Genomic DNA, 10,000 nt, shown 5'->3' on the forward strand with positions numbered 1-10,000 from the left:
CATCTGTGGCAGACAAATTTCCCCCGGCGAGATATTCCCAAATTTTTCTGGGGGACTTTTAAACGGGATCCGGCTGTGACCGAGCTGGCTATGAGATTTTGTCGGGCCCCCCTGGCTCAGGAGCTTTTATACCAAACAGCGAGAATAGCCCCTTCTCCGGGACTTTGCTAGGTCCCATGAAAAGGGGGAAACATCCATCTTCTATCCATGGTTATACAAGGGATTATCACCCCAGTTGGAGATGAAACTACACCTTGGGGCTACCCAAATTTTTATGTGTACCAAAGAAAAAATGGAAAATATTTGCAAACGGGGTTAATTTTTCACATCTCAACCAAAAGGGCATTTGAAATTCCCCCCCTCCACTTGATGTCATCCTTTAAAACCCGTCTTGATGCTATGAAAGGCTTTTTTGGCAATTCCCTGCTGAAATGTTTCAGCCCTTTTCAACATTTTGGGCACTTTCCCTTGGGATGCTACAAATTCTTATGCCGTCCCATGGGGGTCCCGTATCATCAAGAGACGTGGCGACCTTGCCCTAACAGGGATTGACCAAACAGGGAAAGTTTGTTTATGATAACTTGTATGAATCTTTATTAATATTTTGCCACATTCGCGCATCTTCGACAACTATTCCGTCCGTGAGCATGGAAAATAATCAAAACGGACTAGTTTGTCTTTTCCAGTACTTTGTGTACTTTTTTTGGTTTTGACATTGACACAGAAGGTAAATTTAAACTGACCCAGAAAGGGTTAAAACAAACGCCGAGTTTCCCCACCACGAGTGGCCCCACGATCTTCATTCCCTCTTTGGACTTGCTCCCCCTGGCAATTTTTCCCCAAAAACCAAATGCAACTGAAGGGCCCTGAGGGAGGATCATTAGAAAGCCTTCCACAAGTCAAAAAAGCCCTTGTTTTCAAAACCAACCCTTTCTCATTTTTGGGCTCCAAAATACCCACAGCATTTTCAAAATGATGCCTCTCGTCCCTTTAAAGGCATTGGCTTTTGCTTTGCTTCAAAATCTTGGTAAAAATGGGAACTCCCTTTAAAGCGGGAAAAGAGGTTTCTTGGGGGTTTTTTTTTGATTTTGGGCCGGACCACAAGCCCTTAAAAAATGGACTAAATGCTTACCCCTTTTAGAAAGCTGTAACCAAAACCCCTACTGCAACGCCTCAAAGGAAACTTGCCCGGCTACACATTCCCCTGCATCCCCGAAATAAGGGGAAAAATCATGCTATTTCTGGGTTTCACTTTTTACAGCACTAGTTGATCAACCCGAGTGGAAATTATTTACAGATTGGGCCCCGGAAAAAGTTAAATTTTATACAGAGTGTTTTTATTAGTAGTCTCAGCAAAACTACCAGCATTTTAAATTTTTCATGCAAAAAGTGGATTTCCCCTCTTTCAAAACAAATCTAAACTACTGACCTTTTTTTCATACTGGGGAGATTTTTAGAAAGGGTCTTACACATGATCAGGCCTTGACTGTAACCACCACTTTTAAAAGTCATTCCTGCAATTATCTGGGAAAAAAGTATTTCGTCTCCACAGTGCACATCGTGGCATTGAAGGGCCCCCAAGCGCGGCAGCCCAAAATGGGCTAGTGGCCTAACTCACCAAAGACATTAACGACAATTAAGGTTGCCCCACCTGTCAAAATCTCCAGCTGTCTTTTAAAAGGGAAACCCGTCTCGTGAAAAAGCACCCCCCGTCCTTTGAATCCGTATCAATTGACTTGTTTTGGGCCCTCTTTGGGAAAACATCCCCCTCTAGTGACAGTGGTGGCGTTCTCTAGCACACTAGAGGATCGGAGTTTATGTGTTGGGCGACTCCCTTGCTGCCAAACCTTGCTATAAAGGGACAGTAGGTGAGAGCGCACCACCCAGACGAATACAAAAGTCCCGGGGGGATTTATGTAGGTCCAGGTGGCCACAAGAAAGGGAAGAAGTTTAGTAGGAGATAAAGCACACCTACAGGTCACCCCAGACTGCTGGGCCTCCCTATACAGGTTTCCCTGTGATAGAGAGAGCTGCGGGTCTGGGGAGAGGTGTAATGTTCCCTTGTCACCGTCAGTAGTCAACAAGAAAAAACCGCTGAAGGCAGTGGCAAAGCAAATAATCTCTGAAGACAGAGATGATTTACAGATCATTTACGTTAGTGGAGAGGTCAGAATAGCAGAAAAGATTCGCGGCGCGATTGAGGTCCCGGTACTCCAGGGTGGCTCAATGACACTTTGAGGTTCTGTTTTGCTATTATGGTTACTCTCTTGGCATTGACTAGGTGCTCGTGGGTAATCTCCGACTTCACTTCAGCACCCAGCCATACCTGTGGGCACTCACACCCACAACAAATTCTCCCCAAAGAGATAAGACACCAGTAACCTCAAATAGAAGATGGGCAACCATCCATCTTCTATACTGGTGACCATCGGAGTGACACGTTAAGGTATATCGCTCGCTCGCTTTGCTCACTCTCTGGAGGGGGAGTACCTGTAGCAGCACGACCCTGCAACCTGGAGTTAAGCATAGTTACCCAGGTTGGGTCACACAGGTCCACAGCCATGTCCGCACTCATTGGACAGCGGGCTCCCCTCGTTCCCTGCGCGCTTACACAGCGCTAGTGTATTTAAGCCGCAGAGCCGAAAAACGAGATCGAGAGGTCAAAACCAGCAGCCACAACCTATAGATCATAGTCAGTCCAGCATTATCCAGCCAATCGGTGAGCTCGCTCCCCGACTTGCCAGATACTGCTAAGCTGCGCTAATCTCTTTGTTGTGCCCTCGCTCACGGTGTGTTTGCAAGCTCTTTAGCTATCAACACCCAGTTTTGACTTCAGGTAACATTTATGTTACTGAGAGCTAAACTTGATAAGGTGACATACAGACAGCTCCGTCAAGCCACCGTGGTTTACCGCGACCTTGACCAGGCTAGTTTGTGTGTCACCGACCCTTGCTATCGGTCGTTGTTTGATACACAGGCCCTGAATAAGCGTGTAGCTTCGGCTTTGAACACCTGTATTCGGAGCCCGGTGATCAAACACTCTTGGACCTCTATCTCTGCCACTCACTACTTCCCTTCCTTCCTGTACTCTTCCTGGGCCTACGAGAGTTCTTGCGACTCTGGTATTCGCCTGGGGGAGGTCTACAGCCCCAGTCCCCTTGTAGCAGATTGGGACCAGGGAGTACGACCACGTACAAAGCCTCAATTCTCAAAGGGAACCGGAGAACTCCGCCGGCTCTTCCTCTTGAGAGGGTCAGGCCGTAGATACAGGGAAATCGCAGGTCTTTATAAACCTGCAACTCTAGTGAGTAGGGATAGGGTTAGGTCCCTGAAAAGGGTCTCCACTGACCAAAAACAGGAACACTCATACGTCCTCTACAGCCCCTTCAAGAGGGGACGAGGGTGGGTTTGTAATTCCTGTCCTCCCTTGGGTCAGTGGCGTAGTTTCACAACCCCCACCACCTCTTACCTCATGCCTAAATGAGGATTAAGATTAAAATCACCAACGGGCGACCCTCTCCTTCCAAGAGGGAAGCCCTCCTACAAGCCCTCTTTGATGCCGAAATTCGTACACTAAGGATAATCACTGCCCATGACCACTTCCTCATCATCTGCCAAGATGAAAGAAATGCCGAAGCCCTATTCACCACCAAATGCATCGACCAACTCAAAGAAAAAGGCTTCGAGCCACTCATGCCTCCAGAGCTGAAGGCCAAACTAACGCTTGTCCTAAAGCAGCTGGATAGAGAACTGGTAAAAGAAACACCAGAAGCCATCAAGGAGGAACTTGAAAGAAACATGCCAGACACACAAATCGGCAACATTTATATCATGAAAAACAGATACCTGATAAAGATTCAGTTTACAGACCACCAGATTGCTGCCAAAATACAGGAAAAGGGCCTATACCTCTTCAATATCTATATAAGCCCAGACAAATCGAGCCAGAAAGGTTCACCACCATTGTGCAATGCATCCATTGCTACCGCTATGGACACTATAAAAATAGTTGCCCAGATAAAGAGAAAAGACTCAAACTATGCTCCGAATGTGGGTCCAACACCCACAACTTCAGAGACTGTAAGTCTCAGACCAAAAAATGCCTAAACTGCGGTGAAGGACATAGAACAATGGCCAACTCGTGCCCCATCAGAAAGGAGGCCATGAAACAGACGAGAGAGGAGAGAGCAAAAAAAGAAGAAGAGAAAAAAGACATACCAATAAAAAAAGTAGCAGAGCAAACGGCCAAACAAACTGTAGCCGCCACCCAAAATGCTTGGCTCAAACCACTAATTAAAGAAATGAAAGAAGAAAAAGAAAAAGACAAAAAAGAACCACAAATAATCCTGCAGCTACCTGATGACCTGTCAGTAGGCATCATGACTGCCCTAATACACGCCCACCTCCAAAACATCATGGAGCCAGGACTGGGTTATAGACACCACATAAAAAAAATCCTTCAAAAAAACAATTTGCCAGACCTCGACCTTGGGGACGGGGATTCCTGGGGATCTTCAAAGTTCTCCCACCTAACACAGTAAACACCACAACAGAAACTATACTCACACAGACCACAGTCTCACCACGCCACCCACAACCGGATCTCGACCCACAGGACGAGTCAGAGACCGAAATATTCATCGCACCACAAAGAAAACCAACACCAACACCAACACCAACACCAATCCCCACACCTACACAATCACCTACACGACCACACACACCCCAACAGTCGCCACAACACCCAAAACCACAACGAACACAATCAGTGAAACCCAAAACAACACATGCACACCGCAAACACACAGACGACCTTACAGACTCAGAGGTCGATGATCAGTCCCTTCGCCACAGGGACGGTTACGACCTCAACCCAAAAACATATGGCATCCGCCTCTTCGCTGCGGAGCCCTCACGCTACAAACACCTCAACAGACTACAACTGGCACACGAAATAACACGCGGTACAATAAAATGGATATACACAAACACCACATACCAAAACCGCATCCACGAACAAAAAATCACAGAACACCTACACGCAGGAAACATATTCATCCAGCCAGACATGATTGAAAAACTGAAACAACAAAACATTGAACACCTACAGAATGGCTGGTACAACACAAACAAGTAACACTATGGCTGCAACACACACCACATTACATTCACGCCTCACAATCATTCAACATAATGTACACACATGGACATACAGACGAAGACAAGAACTCTGCAACCAATACAGACAACACGACCCTGATATCATACTCATAAACTCACACTCACTCAAACACCCACAAACAGTAAAAATATACAACTACAACACATACACATCCAACAAAACAAACGAAAACCATGACGGCATAGCCATTGCCGTCAAACAACACATCAAACATAAAATACTTGACACTTTCACCTCAGAACTCATGGCCATCGAAATAGACACCCCTCATGGACCCATCATCATCGCCACCACATACATTCCTCCACGCCGACCTTACATAAACCAACCTGACCTCTTTTCACTCTTACGACACCAAAAACCAACATACATAATGGGAGACTTCAACGCACACCACAGACTCTTCGGTTACACAGACACAAATGCCGTCGGAAGAGGCCTCGCCTCACTCATCTCCGACGGCAGACTCACTCACCTCGGCCCAGACGCACCAACACTCATACGTGCCAACAGCTCCACCACACCAGACATAGTTCTCGCTAACACACAAGCAAACTTAAACTACCACATAACCACAGACGATTCCCCCCAAAGTCTCCCCGTGATACTCACACTCTCCACCAACCCAATCATGTTACCTACACCGCCCCGAGAGAACCTTAATCATGCAAACTGGGAAGGGTTCAAACAAGCACTTGAACACACACACACCCCAGATCTCGAAGGGCAACCCACGCACACCATAGACCACCACCTTAACCAGTGGTACGCAGACATACAGACTGCCCGAGAGGCAAACATTCCTAAAACAACATACAAAACACTTGTACACTACAGAGAAAACACATCGTCTAAAAACACTAAAAATACAATACAGACACCTTCGGGAACTTGCTGAAACACAGGGATGGAACACAGAACTACGCACACGACACAGAGAAATTCAAATACAACTCACCAACGAAACAAAACACATGAGCAACCAACAATGGGAAACACTCACACGAGAACTATGCAACAACATAAAAGATCCTAAGGTCTTCTGGAGGAAACACAGGAAACTCATAGGATCGAACAGACAGACGATCACATACATATACAACACCAACAGACAAAAGATAGACACAGCAGAGGGGATGGAAGCTGTCCACAGGGAGTTCTGGCAACAGAACTTCCAAATCTCCCCTGCTGAAAACACAACATTGCCCTGCTGAAAACACAACATTCGACCCAGACACAGAAGCCGAGGTAACACAATCACTACAACACCTGCAACACCTGATTCTCCCATCACAAACAATATCACTCACCACACTCACACCAGACAACCCTCTATCACACCCCATCACACCAGAAGACATGAGACATGCACACACACGATCACAAAACACAACACCAGGAAACAGCAACATCAACAAACTTATCATGCAACACCTTCCACCCATCATGCTCTCCAGACTTCGCCACATTTTCAATGCTGCCCTGGCAACAGGACACTTCCCCACTCCATTCAAACATGCATCAATCATCCTCATCCCCAAGCCAGGAAAGCCACCTCACGAGGTGACCAGCTTCCGGCCCATCTCACTGCTGGAAGTTCCGGGAAGTTGCTTGAGAGGATTATCACACACAGACTTAAAACACACCTTGAATACAACAACATACACAACCCTAGGCAACACGGCTTTCGCCCTCACAGAGGGACTGGGAGCGCAATCGCCCTCGCTTACGAGGAGATCGCTCTCAGTCTCGCAAACAAGCACCAAACCAACATTATACTACGAGACGTCTCCAAGGCCTTTGATAAGGTCTGGCATGACGGTCTCAAATACAAAATAACACAGCTACAACTGCCTCCACACTTCACACGCCTCTTATGCAACTTCCTGGACAACAGAACAGCCTCCATCCGCCTGGGTTCACACCTAGGCCCCCCCATTCATCTCACAAGTGGAGTTCCACAGGGCAGCGTCCTCTCACCAACACTTTTCATCTTATACACTGCCAACCTACCACCCCCAGCACCCTACAGCAACTACATCGCATATGCAGACGACATTACACAAATCATATCACACCCTTCCAAGTCCAAAAACATCATGAAAGCAGCCACACAAACAGCCATAAACACGATCAACACACACGAAAACAAATGGAAGATACAGACCAACACAAACAAATTCACAGTCATACCAGTGGCCAGACGCAACCCACCCCCACTCACAATAAACAACACTGACATACCATACGCAACCACAGGAAACATGCTAGGCTTACACTTCAGCAGAAACGGTATTCACACACACGCACAACACCGAATAAACCAAGCAAGCACAGCTCTCAAGAAACTCAGACGCTTTTCATACTGCACAACACCCACTAAACTCAAACTCTACAAAACTACTGTAAGACCTATACTCGAATACACACCCATTCCACTGATTGCAATCTCAAAAACACAAAAACTCAAGATGCAATCCATACAGAACAAAGCACTATACTGGATAAACAACACCACTATACAAGACAGAATACGATACAGCATTACCGCACAATCACTACACCAAACATACAACATAGAGCCACTGAACATACGCATACACACACAAAGCAAACGAACATGGGACCGCATACAACACATCGACAACACAAACTACGACGACATCATACACAAACACACAAACACACAAACAAATCACAAATGGTGGCCAAGAACACTCCCGCTAGTTAACGGAGATCCCCCAGAACCTCTCTACACGAGCTAATGCTCACGGGGTGGGAAAGGCCTCCGATCTGCACGCATACGTGCGTGCGGATCGGAGGATGTTTCCCACCCCTGCAAGAAGCTCACATTTTTTGTATATACGTGTAATATAATTTTCATATTTTTTCTGTTCAACAACCAGCGCAAAAGACCATCTAGCAAAGAAAGAGCCTTCGGACCGATCACATCCACGCACAACCTCTGTGTTTGTATTCTTTTTTGTTTTGCGTTCATGTTTGTGTTTATGATTTGTGTTTGTGTTTGTGATCGGTCCGAAGGATGATTTCCAAGCTAAACAACTCACCACGATGCCAACCCACATATCACCCCAACCATCTTCCACCGCTCAAGCGAAGAAGGTAACTTCATGCCACACACCCACACACCCGCGACACCATCACATCATATCACATCATGTCATCATTCCTCATACGAGTCTATGCGCTGGTCACTCACCGTTCACCCATGTTATTTATTTACGTTTATGTCTCTTAATGTTTTTTTCCTTATAATCGCAAAATAAACAAAAGAGTGACCCACTGAACCTCGCTCTCAGCTCCTAGGAGCTGGAAGGGAGGCAGGCGAGGGTCTCACCTGCAACAGGCTACCATAGAAGGTTCACACCCGCTATGATAATCCCTGGCAGGCGAAAAAAAAAAAAAAAAAAAAAAAAAAAAAAAAAAAAAAAAAAAAAAAAAAAAAAAATCATGTTCTTGTTCTCTTATGTTCTCATGTTATTATGTTCTTGTTCTTTATTGTTACTATGTTCCTGTTCTTCCACCATCACTGCGTATCTATTGCCGTTCTCTGTTGACATTTTCGTTCTCGATTTTTCTCGTTTTTAATAAACAAAAGAGGGACCCACTGAACCTCGCTCTCAGCTCCTAGGAGCTGGAAGGGAGGCAGGCGAGGGTCTCACCTGAAACAGGCTATCATAGAAGGTTCACACCTGCTATGATAATCCCTGGCAGGCGAGAGAGAAAAAAAAAAAAAAAAAAAAAAAAAAAAAATCATGTTCTTGTTCTCTTATGTTCTCATGTTATTATGTTCTTGTTCTTTATTGTTATTATGTTCCTGTTCTTCCACCATCACTGCGTATCTATTGCCGTTCTCTGTTGACATTTTCGTTCTCGATTTTTCTCGTTTTTAATAAACAAAAGAGGGACCCACTGAACCTCGCTCTCAGCTCCTAGGAGCTGGAAGGGAGGCAGGCGAGGGTCTCACCTGCAACAGGCTATCATATAAGGTTCACACCTGCTATGATAATCCCTGGCAGGCGAAAAAAAAAAAAAAAAAAAAAAAAAAAAAAAAAAAAAAAAAAAAAAAAAATGTTCTTGTTCTCTTATGTTCTCATGTTATTATGTTCTTGTTCTTTATTGTTATTATGTTCCCGTTCTTCCACCATCACTGCGTATTTAACTTTCGTTCTCGATTTTTCTCGTTTTTAATAAACAAAAGAGGGACCCACTGAACCTCGCTCTCAGCTCCTAGGAGCTGGAAGGGAGGCAGGCGAGGGTCTCACCTGCAACAGGCTATCATAGAAGGTTCACACCTGCTATGATAATCCCTGGCAGGCGAAAAAAAAAAAAAAAAAAAAAAAAAAAAAAAAAAAAAAAAAAAATTATGTTCTTGTTCTCTTATGTTCTCACGTTATTATGTTCTTGTTCTTTATTGTTATTATGTTCCCGTTCTTCCACCATCACAGCGTATTTATTGCCGTTCTCCGACATTTTCGTTCTGAATTTTTTCTCGTTTATAATAAACAAAAGAGGGACCCACTGAACCTCGCTCTCAGCTCCTAGGAGCTGGAAGGGAGGCAGGCGAGGGTCTCACCTGCAATAGGCTATCATAATGGGTAGATACCTATTATGATAATCCCTAGCGGGCGAAAAAAAAAAAAAAAAAAAAAAAAAAAAAAAAAAAAAAATACCGTTCCCTTATTATTACGTTCTGTTTTTATCATTAAACTCTGTTTGTCCCAATTAAAAAAAAAAAAAAAAAAAAAAAAAAAAAAAAAAAAAAAAAAAAAAAAAAAAGGTGTCTCCTGCATGTCC

The 10,000-nt window shown here is 44.8% G+C and overlaps 1 long non-coding RNA gene across 1 annotated transcript; it reads right to left on the reverse strand.

The window, feature by feature from the left end:
* Window positions 1-8,993: 8,993 nt before the first annotated feature.
* Window positions 8,994-9,813, reverse strand: LOC119596536. The gene is made up of 2 exons (XR_005230766.1): window positions 9,780-9,813; window positions 8,994-9,170 (listed from the first exon to the last, which is right to left on the reverse strand). It is a non-coding gene; the product is annotated as an uncharacterized LOC119596536 (long non-coding RNA).
* Between the last annotated feature and the right edge of the window lie 187 nt (window positions 9,814-10,000).

The sequence above is a fragment of the Penaeus monodon genome, chromosome 38 (assembly GCF_015228065.2).
Source record: "Penaeus monodon isolate SGIC_2016 chromosome 38, NSTDA_Pmon_1, whole genome shotgun sequence".
NCBI lineage: Eukaryota > Metazoa > Arthropoda > Malacostraca > Decapoda > Penaeidae > Penaeus > Penaeus monodon.